Source organism: Manacus candei, unplaced genomic scaffold, assembly GCF_025592945.1.
Source record: "Manacus candei isolate 608988 ecotype Guabito, Panama unplaced genomic scaffold, ASM2559294v1 h1tg000005l, whole genome shotgun sequence".
In the NCBI taxonomy this organism is placed as follows: Eukaryota; Metazoa; Chordata; class Aves; order Passeriformes; family Pipridae; genus Manacus; species Manacus candei.
This window is the reverse complement of record NW_026138053.1, coordinates 25,480,784-25,496,695: the sequence shown is the minus strand read 5'-3', so window position 1 is coordinate 25,496,695 and position 15,912 is coordinate 25,480,784. Positions and strand designations below refer to the sequence as shown.

Below are 15,912 nucleotides of genomic sequence, written 5' to 3'. Positions count from 1 at the left end.
GTGCAGCCCTACCCATGTGCAAGGGGCCCCCAAAGGGTTCCCTGCACAAAGCAGCCCCTCCAAACCCTTGTCAGATAGAAAACTGGGGGACGTGACCCTTGGATGCTTTTAGGACAGAGATACAAGCTTTTCTTGAATAATGGAGGGGGTCACTTTTTAATTTTTCATATTTACAGTTATCCATTTGGGGACAGGATGTCCTACAGGCTAATGTACTGTCACATTTGGAGTGAAAAGTACTTTTCAAAGAAACCCAGGGTGCATGGGTGATGCAGAGGAAGCTGCCAAGTCACCCAATGTGAAGCTCAACACTGCTTTGCAACAGCACTGCCCTTTCACACACATCTTTGGCAAAGACAAAGATGTCAGGGTTTAGTTTCTAAATCAGTAACACTTGACAAGACCTCTTTATGAACTGACAGCAAGAGAACTTAGGAGCAGCTTAGGGTTGGCAAGTGTAGGAGCCAAGAAGAGAAGGGCTGATGGGTATGTCATGAACACTGACAGCTGGATGGTCGTGGAGCCGACCAAGGACTGCCAGACACAAAAGACATCACCTGCTGGACTTGGCCCAAACACCAGCCCCCTCCTCTCCCTTCTCAACCACTCAACCACAACCTGCACACACCCACACCTGCCAGGGCCAACTGGCTGTTTCTCTTCTCTTTTCTGCCTGGGGGCGAAGGAAGAAGGACAGGGAGGGCATTTGCCTTCGGGCCAGAGGGAAGGGGAAGGAGATCCCCCAAATCCATCCCTGGCAGGATGGGGGCTGGAGGAGACATTGGGGGACCCCCAAGAATATTTTCGAGGGGAAGAAAGGATGGGGGCACCCACAGGGGGTTGGGGGGGGAGGGACCCAGGAATCTCGTGGTGGGACACTGGGGAGTTCCCAGTAGTTTCTTGGGGGGGTGGACCCCCAGCAGTCCGGGGTGGAAAAATGGACGGAGGAATCCGCCGTAAAGGGTTGGTGACACCCAAAAGACTCTAGGAGGTGGTCAGGAGGGGCCCCGGAGTCCTGAAGAGTGTTTGGGGGTCCCCAGGAGGGAGTCTGGGGTCTGAGGTGGTCCCAGGAGATTTTCAAGGGTTAAGGGGATGCACAGGAGATTTGGGGGAGGAGGGGGAAAGGCGGAGGGTCCCCAGGAGTCTTGGGGGGGATCTGGGCGGTTCCCGAGAGCCTTGGGGGAGATTCGGAGGGGTCACCAGGAGCCCCCGGACCCCCTGAACTCACCCCACACCACCATGGCCTCGTTGGGGCCGCACGTGAAAAACAGCGCGGCAGGGGGAGACCCTGGGGCCAGGATCAATCGGGACCAATCGGGTTCAATCCCGATCCTCCCCTCCCCCGCCATCACCGCCCCGCTCCCGGCAGCCCCCGCTTAAGTTTCCACGTTCTATTGGGTGACTCACCGGCACAAGGACAGGGACCCAGCAGAATTTGGCAATGACGTCATTCCAGCAGAGTCGTTCTATTGGCTGCGACCCACGAGGGAGCCCCAAAACCTGTTCCTGGCTTGGGGGGGAAGGACAGCCGGCACGGTCGGGAACGGGGGTGCAGAGGGTGTTCAAGTGCCCAGGAAAGGGGCAAAAAACTTTCCCCTCTCCCTCCCAGTGCCCCCTCAGCCCATCCCAGTGTCTCCCCTCTCTCCCAGTGCCCCCTCAGCCCATCCCGGTCTCTCCCCTGCTCTCCCAGTGCCCCCGTCCATCGAGGTCCCAGCCCGGCCCTGCCCCCTGCTCTGCTCCGGCCTGGATTTCTCCCCTGCAGGGGCAGCTGAGGTGGTTCCAGGGCGGGCGGGAGCTTTCGGGGCAGGGGCTGGCTCCTGACATGCTGCTGGAACCGTCCCTGTCTGGGCGGGCCCGTCAGCCTGGGGCACCTCCTCACCCGAGCCTGGGGGACGGACCGGCAACTGGGAGGGGCTTTGGGAAGGAATGGGGAGGCTGAGAAGGGCTTGGAGGTCGTGGGGGTAACTGGGAAGGTGTTTGAGGGAGTTTGGGGGTTTGGGAGGGAGGTTGGGGAGATTGGGGCAGCTGTGAGGGGTTTTGGGGAATCGTCGGGGATGTGGGAAGGAACTGGGAGAGAGTTTGGGGGCATACTCAAGGGGAAGGGGACAACTAGGAGAGGGTTTGAAAGGTCCTGGGTGGGCTGGAGGTAACTGGGAGGGGTTTGGGGGCATCTAGTGGGTTTTTGTGGGTCTGGGAGGCAGTCTGGGGGCCTCGGAGGGTTTAAGGGGAAGTTGGGAGTGTCCTGTGGGACCAGGATGGGATTTGAGGGTTCCTGGAGGGGCTGAGAGGGCTTTATGCCTTTATACTGCGGGCATTGTCTAGTATTGATGGGGGTAATCCGTGAGTTGACTGTTTCATAATCATCCAAATTTTAACAAGACTTTGAAGGTGGTCAACCTCAGTTTGAAGCAGCTCATTTTTAGCAACAAATTTATCCGATTTTTCTCCTGTTTCCCTCTCAAAGGCTAACGATGACTTCAACACCACATTTTCTGATTTCAAAACAGGAGACTCAACATCAGAAATCCATTCATGACTTCCCTGTCAGCACTCCATCCGAATGTCTGTGCACTCACTGTGGCCTGAGAGAAACCTGCCTGTTTGCAGCGCACTGACGGGGCAACTTTTCTTTTTGCAGGTGGAAAAGGGAAGATAAAGAAAAAACGGATGGGTCCAGCAGAAGTGATGCTTTCTTCTCTTCTCTCGTTCCTACAGGCTGTGCCCTCGGCCCTGCTGGGCTGTGCAGAGGAGCTGCTCCTGGGCAGAGCTGTCTCTCTGCAGTGTTGCCCGTTTGCCAGGATTTCCCTGTGTGCCAGGAGCCCGGCCCAGCTGAGCAGCACAGCAAGAGCCAAAGGCAGCCCTTTCTCTGCCCCTCTGGGTTCCCCGTAGGTGTCCCTGGGGCTCCAGGGGAACCTGCTGTGGAACAGACTGAAGGAAACAATGATGTTCTCTCTTCTCACCTCTTCAGTGACACTTCTTTCCAGCAGTGACACTTCTTTCCAGCAGTGACATTTCTCCTTTTAGAAAATTACCAGGGTATGATGATCACCTTTTCTAGTTTCATCATTACACAGGACACCAGGAGGGTGACAGCAAAGGATCTGGTAACTCCCTGGCACAGCGGGGGTTTTCCTGGAGTCACACAGAGAAATGTGTCACGGCTCTGAGAGGTGTCCAACCCTGAACTGGACTGATGCACACACGGGGGTGTTCAGAGACACGAGTCCTTCCCTGGCACACACACAGGCAGTTCATTGCAGCAGGGGCAGTGTCTCCCTGGGCTCCTGCTACCACTCCCAGAGCCTGGAGCCACCTCAGCCCTGTAATGCTCCCACCCTGCCCACTCCTACACTTCAGAAGAACATTGGGGTTTTCTAGTCACTGGAACTGCCCAGCCCAGCCCCTCCCCGGTCCCCCCATCTCCCTGCCCCGCCCCAGCCCAGCAGAGCAGCACAGTCGTTTCTGGTCCTGCAGCAAGAAAGGGAGGCAATAGAGGACAGGGACAGTGACTGCATGTCTGGACTGCTCAGGAGATCATCAGCTCAGGCGGCAGCTCCTGCAGCCCCAGGGCCAGACCCGCTTCCCAGTGGCCCAGGCAGCTGCTGCCACGTGGGCACAAGCTCTGCTGCCCAGGAGGGTCCTGTAGTGAAGGGCTTTGCAGATGGCCACGTAGCGGTCATAGGACATGATGGTGAGAAGGGCAAGCTCCGCTGTGATCAAGAAGAAAAGCAAAAAAACACCTGTGCAGCTCATCCTGAGTAGGACATGCCCCTGGTGTTCCAGAGGGAATTGGCCATGGCTTTGGGGAGAGTGGTGCAGATGCAGCCCGGCTGTGTGAGGGAGAGGTGGAGCAGGAAGAAGTCCCTGGGGGGTGTGCAGGTGGTGGTGGCAGGCTACGGCGCTGAGGATGAGGCCGTTGCCCAGGAGGGCAGCTAGGGAGATGCCCAGGAAAAAGCAGAAGTGCAAGAGCTGCAGCCAGGAGGAGGAAGTGGGGGATGGAGCTGCTGTTGGACAGGAGCTTCCTCCGGGCATCAGGAAATGTCCAAGGAGGAAAAGGCAGTGAAAACTCTGGGACAGGTTTCCTAGATCAAACCCATGAATTTCTCTGAGCATCTACCCTCATCCCAAGTATCTGCAGTCACACATATATAGATTCTGGACTGTAGAAGACAGGCTTAGCATGACTTTTAAGATGATTTCTTCTCAATTTTTTGATTTATTTTTCTACTGCCAGGTCTGAGAGGGGCATCGTGGAACCAAAGGAACCCTGAGACATTTCAGAATCCCACATGTGTTGGGTGTGTCTGAGCTGGAGTTCATTTTCTCACTGCAGGCGTCACAGTGCTGTGCTTTGCATTGGGAACTACAAAGGGGTGTCAGCTCAGCTACAAGAGCTCAGGAAAGGAACAGGAAAGGGGGAAAATCCATTTTTTTACAATACATACCTTCTGAGCGGCTTCTCTGTGTGGTGAAGCCCTGCTTCCCATGAAGTGGCCAGGTATCGCTGCTGACAGGAAGTAGAGAGAAAATCTTTTTATTTTCCTCTTCATTTATGCATGCGCAAACTTTGGCTTCTGCTTTAGTAAAGTGCCTGATCTCAAGGTAGAAATAATTTTCCATCTTATTCTGTCTCTTCTCTCTGGCTGGGAAGGGCAGCAGTAGAGCAGCTTGGTGGGCCCCTGGCATCCAGGTAAGGTCAACCCACTGCAACATTGCAGGGTCTCATGGAACCAAAGGACTGCTGGGAGACTGGGGGAACTCATGGAATCAAGTGGCCGTCGTGGCACTGCCCTGCATCATAGAAGCAAATGTTCCCTGGGAAACTACAGAAACCAGGGACTTAAGGGACATCATTGGGATGTGCGGGACCTCATGGAATTAAACAAACCGTGGGATATCTTTGGAACTTCATGGAATCAAAGGGATAAAACAAAAGAATTAAACCCCATGACCAGAAACCACTGGATCGAACATTTCTTTAATATGCCAGCTGGGGATTCATGGGGGTACTCTACCATGCAAGAATCAAAGAATCAGTATAAATTTCGGAGTATAAATACAGTGATACTTGAAAGACCCTCCCCTTCACAAGCAGTCCAAAATTCTCTTGTGATTTTAGGGTCAAATAGCCTCTTGGATTTTATTCGTGGAGCAAGACTGCCATCTAGCGTCCATTTCTTCTGGGAGGGGCAGTCATTTTCACAGAGTGGTCTTCTCCCTTAGCAGGCCTCGTAGCGTCTCTGATTGATCTATCCAACCCCTAACCCCTAAACTAAATGCTTTAGGACCAGCTAAGACGTGTCTTAGAACTTCCCATTTACTTAAACAATGTATAATTGACTTTCTTCTTAACAGAACAATCTCTTATTAAACAAGTTTTCTGAGGCCTGTAAGCTAATTTCTTGAAGATGGGCATATGATACACTCTCTATTAGTTTCCATGTATCATCTAAATTCTCTCTCCTACAACTAATTGTAGTCTTAAAAGAAAAGAAAAGACTGCTACCATGCCAAGAAAGCAAACCCCTTTGTTGATTAGGATTTTTATCTAAGAAAAACTTCTGATTTACGAAGCCATTAAGGATGGAGATCCTCTCTCATTTCAGTGCCATTTTGACAATATGGGGCCTCATGTAACACATGGAAAACAGAACACTGCACATTCCCAAGAAATCAAGGGGCCATTGTAACACTCCAGGGCCTCATGGAAGACGGAGGCCCTGCAGAGAGACCTCAAATCAGAGGTTTGGGCAATCCTCAACCAGAGGAAGTTCAACAAGGGGAAGTGCCAGATTCTGTCCCTGTGATGGGGCAACTCCGAATGTCCGGACAGACTGGGAATGATATTCTGCATAGCAGCGCTGGAAAATGGCCTCTGGGGTCCTGGTGGATGGCCAGTTTGTCAAGAGTCAGTGGTGCCCTGGCGGGGGCTCACTACTCGGTCACAGGAGGGTTTTCAGACGAACGAGTCCTTCGCTTGCACACAGACACAGAGAGTTCATGGCAGCAGGGGTAGTATGTTCTGGGGTTCCTGCTGCCACACCAGGAACCTGGATGCACCTAAGCCCTTGCGGGGTGCCACCTGCTCTGCCACTATCTGAGATGCCCCACCGCCTGAGAGATGGAAACGCGGAGCTCTGTCCAAGAGAAGCACATCCCAGAGCTGCACGCATGGGCTTTGCCAGGATTTAGAACCGTAAATGCAATGTGACACCGAGACACTCTTTGTCCCACATAACTTCAAGGTCTCCCCAGGAGGTTGATGGCAATTGTTCTTGCTCAGGGTCATCTCCCCACACCAACAGCAGGTGTGTGCTCAAGACTTGTCTGTGCATTGCAAACAGATACACGCTGTCTAGTTCTTCCGGTCTCTCCAAGGAAGGCAAAAGAATCTCTGTGTGCCCTGTGAGAAGCCAGTGCTGGAAGTTGTGGTTCTCTTGTGAGTGCCAAGAGCGGATGGCAGGTCTGTGATGAATGCCCTGAGGAGATGACCTGGGTTTTCCAGTGCACATGGCAATAGATCACACCCTGCTCTGGTGGTCATTTATGTCCTTCGGAGGTGACAGAGATGGGAAAGAGAATGAAATTTTTGAATGTGCCTCTGAGTGCCCCTCAACCTGCTGCAAATGTGCAGATTCCAGTACATCCAGTTCAGGTGTGAGAGGCTGTTCCCTGGTCCTCTGAGTAAGAAGAGCTGGACGAGGGACACAGCAGAACTCGCTCACTGAGACTGCATCTCCATGAATCCCAAAGCAAGTGCGAGGGGTTATGCCACGTCCGAGTTTTCTCAGGGGAAGGTGTTTCTGCCATGCACTGCCTCCCCGTGGCACTGGTGCCACAGCCCCCGACAAAACCACAAGTGGTCTCTGTCTCTAGCAAAAGTGCTCCTGCTGCTAGCAGGGATGTTCCACGGGAAAGGCCAGGAGAGGCTGAGCCCGAAGGGCACTGAAGCCGGAGGTATGCTCTGCCTCTCGTACCCCTCGACCATTCTCGCAAGCCCAGCCCGGACCCGCCGGTTCCACGGTGCAGAACACGGACCACCGCCGCGCTGCCGCCGCTATCGCCTGGCCTCCGCCTCCAGCCAGCACCCGAGGAGAGCCCGAGAGGCACCGGCCCCTGTCCCAGCCCCGGGGCGGATTTGTCGGAGGAGGACAGGGGAGGAGGGAGAGGAAGGCAGAGAAGGTGGAGAGGCGGTGGCCCACCAGGAGCAGAGAGTCGGGGCTGGCGGGGGCAGCGAGGCGCCGGGAAGCGGATCGGCGGCTGCGGCGCTGTCGGGGAGCGGGGCTGGCGGCGCTGGCCGCGGTTTTTATCTGTGCGCAGGGCTGGTGACCGGAGACCGTAGGGGCCGGGGCAGCCCCCTGGGGTGGACGTGCATATTCCTCGAGGCTGCCCTCCTGTCTGGTAGGTTCTTCACAAAACTCTTCTCCCGAACTATCTTCCCAGCCCTCCCTCCCTGTGGTCCGTAATGTATTCCCTGGGAACACTCATCGCTTTTTTCTTTGTCGAGCCGTTATTCTTTCCTTGCTTTACTCTCTGTCCTTCAGTGAGTTCGTGCAGTCGGTCCTTCCCCTTTCCTACTTTTCTTCCTCTCTTCGCTTGGCTTAATCCCGCAGCTTTCCATTCTTTAGTGACTTCAACAATCCACTTCTCTTTTCCACTCACATCTCTCCAGCAAATATTAATGGACATTTCAACTACTCCACACCTTTATATCCTCTTAAAATTCTTCTCCGTATTGGTTTGACTGCTGCTGTGCCCTTTGTTTTGGGAAAAAACATCCAGTGCAAAAACACTTCCGACGGCTTTTCTTCATCTCCCTGCCAGTGTCTGCAGGTAGAGCCCAGGTGCAGCAGGACCCATTGGTAGAGACCACCGAGAGCAGTGAAATCAGAAAGTGCTCGCACGCCAACATAAGAAATGGTGAATTTATCCATTCCTATCGGCAGCTCCCGGGTCACAGCCCCGAGTTCCTCGGTGTTAAATGGTCCAGAGAGGTGCTAAATTGTCTAGAGAGCTGCGGGCGCCAACGGGGCTGCTGTGGGTGACGGGTGATGGTCTTTCCACCGTCCTCTGGCTCTCCGGGCGCCGTCATGGAGACGATTTGGGTATTAGCGCTTCTATTAAAACAGGGTTTTCAGCCGTTCAAAGAGAACAGGCTTGAGCACCTGGGTGCCAAGTGACGTAAAAAGCACAGCGCAGCGCAAGAGGCACCAGTGCTAGAACACTGAATTTACCCCTGACCTATCAAATGCTCATCTCACTAAACTTAATCATGCGTCAGATTCTCCTTCCAGGCTGCCTCTGGCACGACATCCAGTTTTCTCTAGGCTGCCCAAATAGTTAGAACTCTCTGTTTTCAGGACAAGCATACATATTTGAGGTGTTCCCTAGTCTTCTGAGCAGGAGAAGTGACACAACTGTTATCTCATCATGGAGACTGTATCTCCATTGGTCCAAAGCGGGTGGGAGATGTCATGCCGTGATTTCTCATGGGCAGGTGCTTCACCCATGCACTGCTTGGGCGTAGAACTGGTGCCACAACCCAAGTCTAAAACTAAGGTGCTATTTGTCTCCAGCAGAAATGCTCCTGCTGACAGCTCCGCTCCCCACAGACGTCGATCGGTCTCCCGGTGTATCGCAACCCCCGTAAACCATGGCCCACTGCAAACAGAGAGATTTGAATATGTTGCCAGCCGGGGAAAACTGGAAGTCGTGCCAGAGGCAGCCTGCAGGTTGAAAGGGATGCATTAATAAAGTTAGTGAGATGAGACCAGGAGTGACAGACCTGGAACAGCTTTGGAATGATCTCCTGATTTTCTTTAGAAAAGGAGAAATGTGTGACTGCAGAGAGAGCCGAGATATCTTTTGGTGGCAGCATGTGGAGGAGAGGACAGACGGAGAGGGATAACCAACCTGAAGTGGCGAGCAGAGAGAGAGAAGGAGACCTGAGCTTTCTCTTCTTTCCCTCTTTATTTCTTTAGAGAAGTAAGATCGCCTGGAGTGAACACATGAAAGACAGCAAGTACATGATCTGCAGCGATGTTTCTCTATTCAGTTGTATTCCCCCACGGGGCCTGAAAAGGCAGTTGAATATTTCCTGGGAGGAAAAAGAATACATTTATGAAAACCTGGGATATAGAGAGGAGATGTACCAGGCAGCCAAAATTCATGCTGAGACAAACCTTCCTGTTTGCTGAGAGTGTCAGAAATCTCCACCCTGTGCCGAGAGAAGAGAGTTGCCAGAAACGAATCTCTTAGAGGGGGAGCAAAGGAAGCAGGAGGACCGAGAAATGAACTGTACTTTCAGTACCTCAAATGCTCTCTTTGGGTTTATCCCTCCCCAAGCAGTAACCCGTCTGAATCCCCCAACCGATGGCATTCTGTGCATTGCCTGGTTCTGGGGTCTCACTCATGGGCAGAGATTGTTCCCGGTCAGCTCGCAGTGCAGTCCTCCCCTCCCCAGTTGCAATCGCCTGCTCTGCTGCACACCCACTGATGTGCTTTTGGGAGCTCTGGGCTTCTACCCTTCTGCACCTTTCACATCTTCCCATGCTGTCCTCAGCTCTCTGGGCTGCTTGCAGCTTCCTTGGGGAACACGTGTCTCCTCCGCTTCTGTGGCTTTTCCCCTGTCCTTCTTCATCTGCCTGGGAAGAATGCCTCTCTCCCAGCTCCCCGGGAAAGGGAGATGAGCCCTGCTGGGCAGCAGCCCCGTGTCTCTAGATTTGCCTTTCTCTTCTGCCAAAACGCAAAGTCTGAGAGGAAGGTGGTTCCAGCAGGGCTGCTGGATATCCCAGCTCCAGCGATGGCAAGGAGAGCATATGCCCTAGGGAATGTACTGAGGGATGAGCAGGGAACAGACGTACTGACGCATATGCAGGGAGCACATGGGGCAACTGTCAGAGTGCTGCTTGCGAGTGGTGGGGCTAGGGAGAGCCCTGGTCCACCCAGGGCAGTTGAAGGTTTGGGGGCTTGGCAGATGGAGTCCCTTACACCAGCCCCTTCCCTAAACCAAGTCCAGAGGGATCCCAGGCACCCATCACACCACAGGAAACAGAGGCTTTCACATGATTCCCAGGTGGAAGAGCATTATCGAGTTCACCCTCCTTATGCCTGTGTGCTCCTGAATATTTTCTACCATCTTAAGTATCAGAGGAGAGATAACACATTTAGAGGAAGCTGAGAATTCTGCATTTTTACTGAGAGGCTAATGAAGGATTGTCCTGCAACCATTCTTCCTGAGGCCAGGGCCACATGGCTGGAGGTCTCTCCTTTCTTACTGCTTTGCTTTCCTCTCTCACCACCTCTAACGCTTGGTCTGGCTTGGTTGCACCTCACTCCTTCGCACTGTCAGCCTTCACAGCTTCTTCAGAACACGTCTGAGATGTAGTGTTCAGATCCTTGACGAGTGACGCTCCAAATCTTGCGGACCCTTACTCTCTGTCTTTTCTACACTCCAGGCAAGGCAAGAACCCCTCCTCCTATCCAAAGAGAAAGATCTTCATGAACCAGAGTATCGCGGTTCCTGCCTGGAGTGGATCAGAGTAACCAGGAGACGATGCCTCAAGAGAAGCTAGGGACGCACATGGCAGTTGACTGCAGGATGCCCAGATTTGCACTGTCCTGTGCTGTATAAATCACTTTGCACTCAGGCATTCTGTCGAAAGCCTATGCACTGTGTAGGAATGAAAAACCATGTTTTCATAGGGGTGCTAATTTGCTCTACCGTAGAACCAATTAACCGAGTTTTGTTTCTAAGAGAATCCCCCGAAATCTCTGAAGACGACAGTGTCAATGAGTCCGTGTCTGCCAGGGCCCAGGAATACAGAGTCACGTTCGCATGATGGGGTCCGGAGAGCCAGAGGACGGCGGAAAGACCGTCTCCCGTCAGCAACAGCCACCCCGTTGGCGCCCGCAGCTCTCTGGATCATTTAGCAGCACGTACGAGGAGCTCGGGGCTGTGACCCGGGAGCTGCCGATAGGAATGGATAAATTCACCATTTCTTATGTTGTCGTGCGAGCACTTTCTGATTTCACTGCTCTCGGTGGTCTCTACCAATGGGTCCTGCTGCACCTGGGCTCTACCTGCAGACACTGGCAGGGAGATGAAGAAAAGCCGTCGGAAGTGTTTTTGCACTGGATGTTTTTTCCCAAAACAAAGGGCACAGCAGCAGTCAAATCAATACGGAGAAGAATTTTAAGAGGATATAATGGTGTGGAGTAGTTGAAATGTCCATTAATATTTGCTGGAGAGAGGTGAGCAGAAAAGAGAAGTGGATTGGTGAAGTCACTGAAGAATGGAAAGCTGCGGGATTAAGCCAAGGGAAGAGAGGAAGAAAAGTAAGAAAGGGGAAGGACCGACTGCACGAACTCACTGAAGGACAGAGAGTAAAGCAAGGAAAGAATAACGGCTCGACAAAGAAAAAAGCGATGAGTGTTCCCAGGGAATACATTACGGACCACAGGGAGGGAGGGCTGGGAAGATAGTTCGGGAGAAGAGTTTTGTGAAGAACCTACCAGACAGGAGGGCAGCCTCGAGGAATATGCACGTCCACCCCAGGGGGCTGCCCCGGCCCCTACGGTCTCTGACCGCCAGCCCTGCGCACAGATCAAAACTGCGGCCAGCACCACCAGCCCCGCTCCCCGACAGCGCCACAGCCGCCGATCCGCTTCCCGGCGCCTCGCTGCCCCCGCCAGCCCCGACTCTCTGCTCCTGGTGGGCCGCCTCCTCTCCACCTCCTCTGCCTTCCTCTCCCTCCTCCCCTGTCCTCCTCCGACAAATCCGCCCCGGGGCTGGGACAGGCGCCGGTGCCTCTCGGGCTCTCCTCGGGTGCTGGCTGGAGGCGGAGGCCAGGCGATAGCGGTCCGTGCTCTGCACCGTAGTACCGGCGGGTCCGGGCTGGGCTTGCGAGAATGGTCGAGGGGCACGAGAGGCAGAGCATCCCTCCGGGCTCAGTGCCCTCCCGGCTCAACCTCTCCTGGCCTTTCCCGTGGAACATCCCTGCTAGCAGCAGGAGCACTTTTGCTAGAGACAGAGACCACTTGTGGTTTTGTCGGGGGCTGTGGCACCAGTGCCACGGGGAGGCAGTGCATGGCAGAAACACTTTTCCCTGAGAAAACTCGGACGTGGCATAACCCCTCGCACTTGTTTTTGCGATTCATGGAGATGCAGTCTCAGTAAGCGAGTTCTGCTGTGTCCCTCGTCCAGCTTTTCTTGCTCAGAGGACCAGGGAACAGCCTCTCACACCTGAACTGGATGTACTGGAATCTGCACATTTGCAGCAGGTTGAGGGGCACTCAGAGGCACATTCGAAAATTTCATTCTCTTTCCCATCTCTGTCACCTCCGTAGGACATAAATGACCACCAAAGCTGGGTGTGATCTCTTGCCATGTGCACTGGAAAACCCAGGTCATCTCCTCAGGGCATTCATCACAGACCTGCCATCCGCTCTTGGCACTCACAAGAGAACCACAACTTCCAGCACTGGCTTCTCACCCGGCACACAGAGATTCTTTTGCCTTCCTTGGAGAGACCGGAAGAACTAGACAGCGTGTATCTGTTTGCAATGCACAGACAAGTCTTGAGCACACACCTGCTGTTGGTGTGGGGAGATGACCCTGAGCAAGAACAATTGCCATCAACCTCCTGGGGAGACCTTGAAGTTATGTGGGACAAAGAGTGTCTCGGTTTCACATTGCATTTACGGTTCTAAATCCTGGCAAAACCCATGCGTGCAGCTCTGGGATGTGCTTCTCTTGGACAGAGCTCCGCGTTTCCATCTATCAGGCGGTGTGGTATCTCAGATAGTGGCAGAGCAGGTGGCACCCCACAAGAGCTTAGGTGCATCCAGGCTCCTGGCGTGGCAGCAGGAACCCCAGGACATACTGCCCCTGCTGCCATGAACTGTCTGTGTCTGTGTGCAAGCGAAGGACTCGTGTGTCTGAAAACCCTCCTGTGACTGAACAGTGAGCCCCCGCCAGAGCACAACTGATTCTTGGCCAACTGGCCATCCACCAGGACCCCAGAGGCCATTTTCCAGTCTGTCCGGACATTCGGAGTTGCCCCATCACAGGGACAGAATCTGGCACTTCCCCTTGTTGAACTTCCTCTGGTTGAGGATTGCCCAAACCTCTGATTTGAGGTCTCTCTGCGGGGCCTCCATCTTCCATGAGGCCCTGGAGTGTTACAATGGCCCCTTGATTGCTTGGGAATGTGCAGTGTTCTGTGTTCCATGTGTTACATGAGGCCCCATACTGTCACAATGGCACTGAAATGAGAGAGGATCTCCATCCTTAATGGCTTCGTAAATCAGAAGTTTTTCTTAGATAAAAATCCTAATCAACAAAGGGGTTTGCTTTCTTGGCATGGTAGCAGTCTTTTCTTTTCTTTTAAGACTACAATTAGTTGTAGAAGAGAGAATTTAGATGATACATGGAAACTAATAGAGAGTGTATCATATGCCCATCTTCAAGAAATTAGCTTACAGGCCTCAGAAAACTTGTTTAATAAGAGATTGTTCTGTTAAGAAGAAAGTCAATTATACATTGTTTAAGCAAATGGGAAGTTCTAAGACATGTCTTAGCTGGTCCTAAAGCATTTAGTTTAGGGGTTAGGGGTTGGATAGATCAAGCAGAGATGCTACGAGGCCTGCTAAGGGAGAAGACCACTCTGTGAAAATGACTGCCCCTCCCAGAAGAAATGGACGCTAGATGGCAGTCTTGCTCCACGAATAAAATCCAAGAGGCTATTTGACCCTAAAATCACAAGAGAATTTTGGACTGCTTGTGAAGGGGAGGGTCTTTCAAGTATCACTGTATTTATACTCCGAAATTTATACTGCTTCTTTGATTCATGCATGGCAGAGTACCCCCATGAATCCCCAGCTGGCATATTAAAGAAATGTTCGATCCAATGGTTTCTGGTCATGGGGTTTAATTCTTTTGTTTTATCCCTTTGATTCCATGAAGTTCCAAAGATATCCCACGGTTTGTTTAATTCCATGAGGTCCCGCACATCCCAATGATGTCCCTTAAGTCCCTGGTTTCTGTAGTTTCCCAGGGAACATTTGCTTCTATGATGCAGGGCAGTGCCACGACGGCCACTTGATTCCATGAGTTCCCCCAGTCTCCCAGCAGTCCTTTGGTTCCATGAGACCCTGCAATGTTGCAGTGGGTTGACCTTACCTGGATACCAGGGGCCCACCAAGCTGCCCTTCCCAGCCAGAGAGAAGAGACAGAATAAGACGGAAAATTATTTCTACCTTGAGATCAGGCACTTTACTAAAGCAAAAGCCAAAGATTGCGCATGCATAAATGAAGAGGAAAATAAAAAGATTTTCTCTCTACTTCCTGTCAGCAGCCACTTCATGGGAAGCAGGGCTTCACCACACAGAGAAGCCGCTCAGAAGGCATGTATTGTAAAAAAATGGATTTTCCCCCTTTCCTGTTCCTTTCCTGAGCTCTTGTAGCTGAGCTGACGCCATATATTCTGCAATGTCCCTTTGGTCCATTTGGCTCAACTGACCTGTCTGTATCGCCTCCCATGATCTTGCCCCCGATTCAGGGGACGAAGCCGACAATGCAGATGCTGCACCAGCCCTGCTCAGCAGTTGCCAAAGCACTGGTGTGATTAACCCCTTTGTAGCTCCCAATGCAAAGCACAGCACTGTGACGCCTGCAGTGAGAAAATGAACTCCAGCTCAGACACACCCAACACATGTGGGATTCTGAAATGTCTCAGGGTTCCTTTGGTTCCACGATGCCCCTCTCAGACCTGGTAGTAGAAAAATAAATCAAAAAATTGAGAAGAAATCATCTTAAAGTCATGCTAAGCCTGTCTTCTACAGTCCAGAATCTATATAGGTGTGACTGCAGTTACTTGGGATGAGGGTAGATGCTCAGAGGAATTCATGGGTTTGATCTAGGAAACCTGTCCCAAAGTTTTCACTGCCTTTTCCTCCTTGGACATTTCCTGATGCCCGGAGGAAGCTCATGTCCAACAGCAGCTCCATCCCCCACTTCCTCCTCCTGACTGCAGCTCTTGCACTTCTGCTTCTTCCTGGGCATCTCCCTGGCTGCCCTCCTGGGCAACGGCCTCATCCTCAGCGCCGTAGCCTGCCACCACCACCTGCACACCCCCCAGGGACTTCTTCCTGCTCCACCTCTCCCTCACACAGCCGGGCTGCATCTGCACCACTCTCCCCAAAGCCATGGCCAATTCCCTCTGGAACACCAGGGGCATGTCCTACTCAGGATGAGCTGCACAGGTGTTTTTTTGCTTTTCTTCTTGATCACAGCGGAGCTTGCCCTTCTCACCATCATGTCCTATGACCGCTACGTGGCCATCTGCAAAGCCCTTCACTACAGGACCCTCCTGGGCAGCAGAGCTTGTGCCCACGTGGCAGCAGCTACCTGGGCCACTGGGAAGCGGGTCTGGCCCTGGGGCTGCAGGAGCTGCCGCCTGAGCTGATGATCTCCTGAGCAGTCCAGACATGCAGTCACTGTCCCTGTCCTCTATTGCCTCCCTTTCTTGCTGCAGGACCAGAAACGACTGTGCTGCTCTGCTGGGCTGGGGCGGGGCAGGGAGATGGGGGGACCAGGGAGGGGCTGGGCTGGGCAGTTCCAGTGACTAGAAAACCCCAATGTTCATCTGAAGTGTAGGAGTGGGCAGGGTGGGAGTATTACAGGGCTGAGGTAGCTCCAGGCTCTGGGAGTGGTAGCAGGAGCCCAGGGAGACACTGCCCCTGCTGCAATGAACTGCCTGTGTGTGTGCCAGGGAAGGACTCGTGTCTCTGAACACCCCCGTGTGTGCATCAGTCCAGCTCAGGGTTGGACACCTCTCAGAGCCCTGACACATTTCTCTGTGTGACTCCAGGAAAACCCCCGCTGTGCCAGGGAGTTACCAGATCCTTTGC

At 53.0% G+C, this 15,912-nt stretch overlaps 1 long non-coding RNA gene across 1 annotated transcript; it reads right to left on the bottom strand.

Annotated features, from left to right (window-relative positions):
* Positions 1–13,914: 13,914 nt before the first annotated feature.
* On the bottom strand, positions 13,915–14,832 carry LOC127474342 (uncharacterized). The gene is made up of 2 exons (XR_007905817.1): positions 14,708–14,832; positions 13,915–14,154 (listed from the first exon to the last, which is right to left on the bottom strand). It is a non-coding gene; the product is annotated as an uncharacterized LOC127474342 (long non-coding RNA).
* Between the last annotated feature and the right edge of the window lie 1,080 nt (positions 14,833–15,912).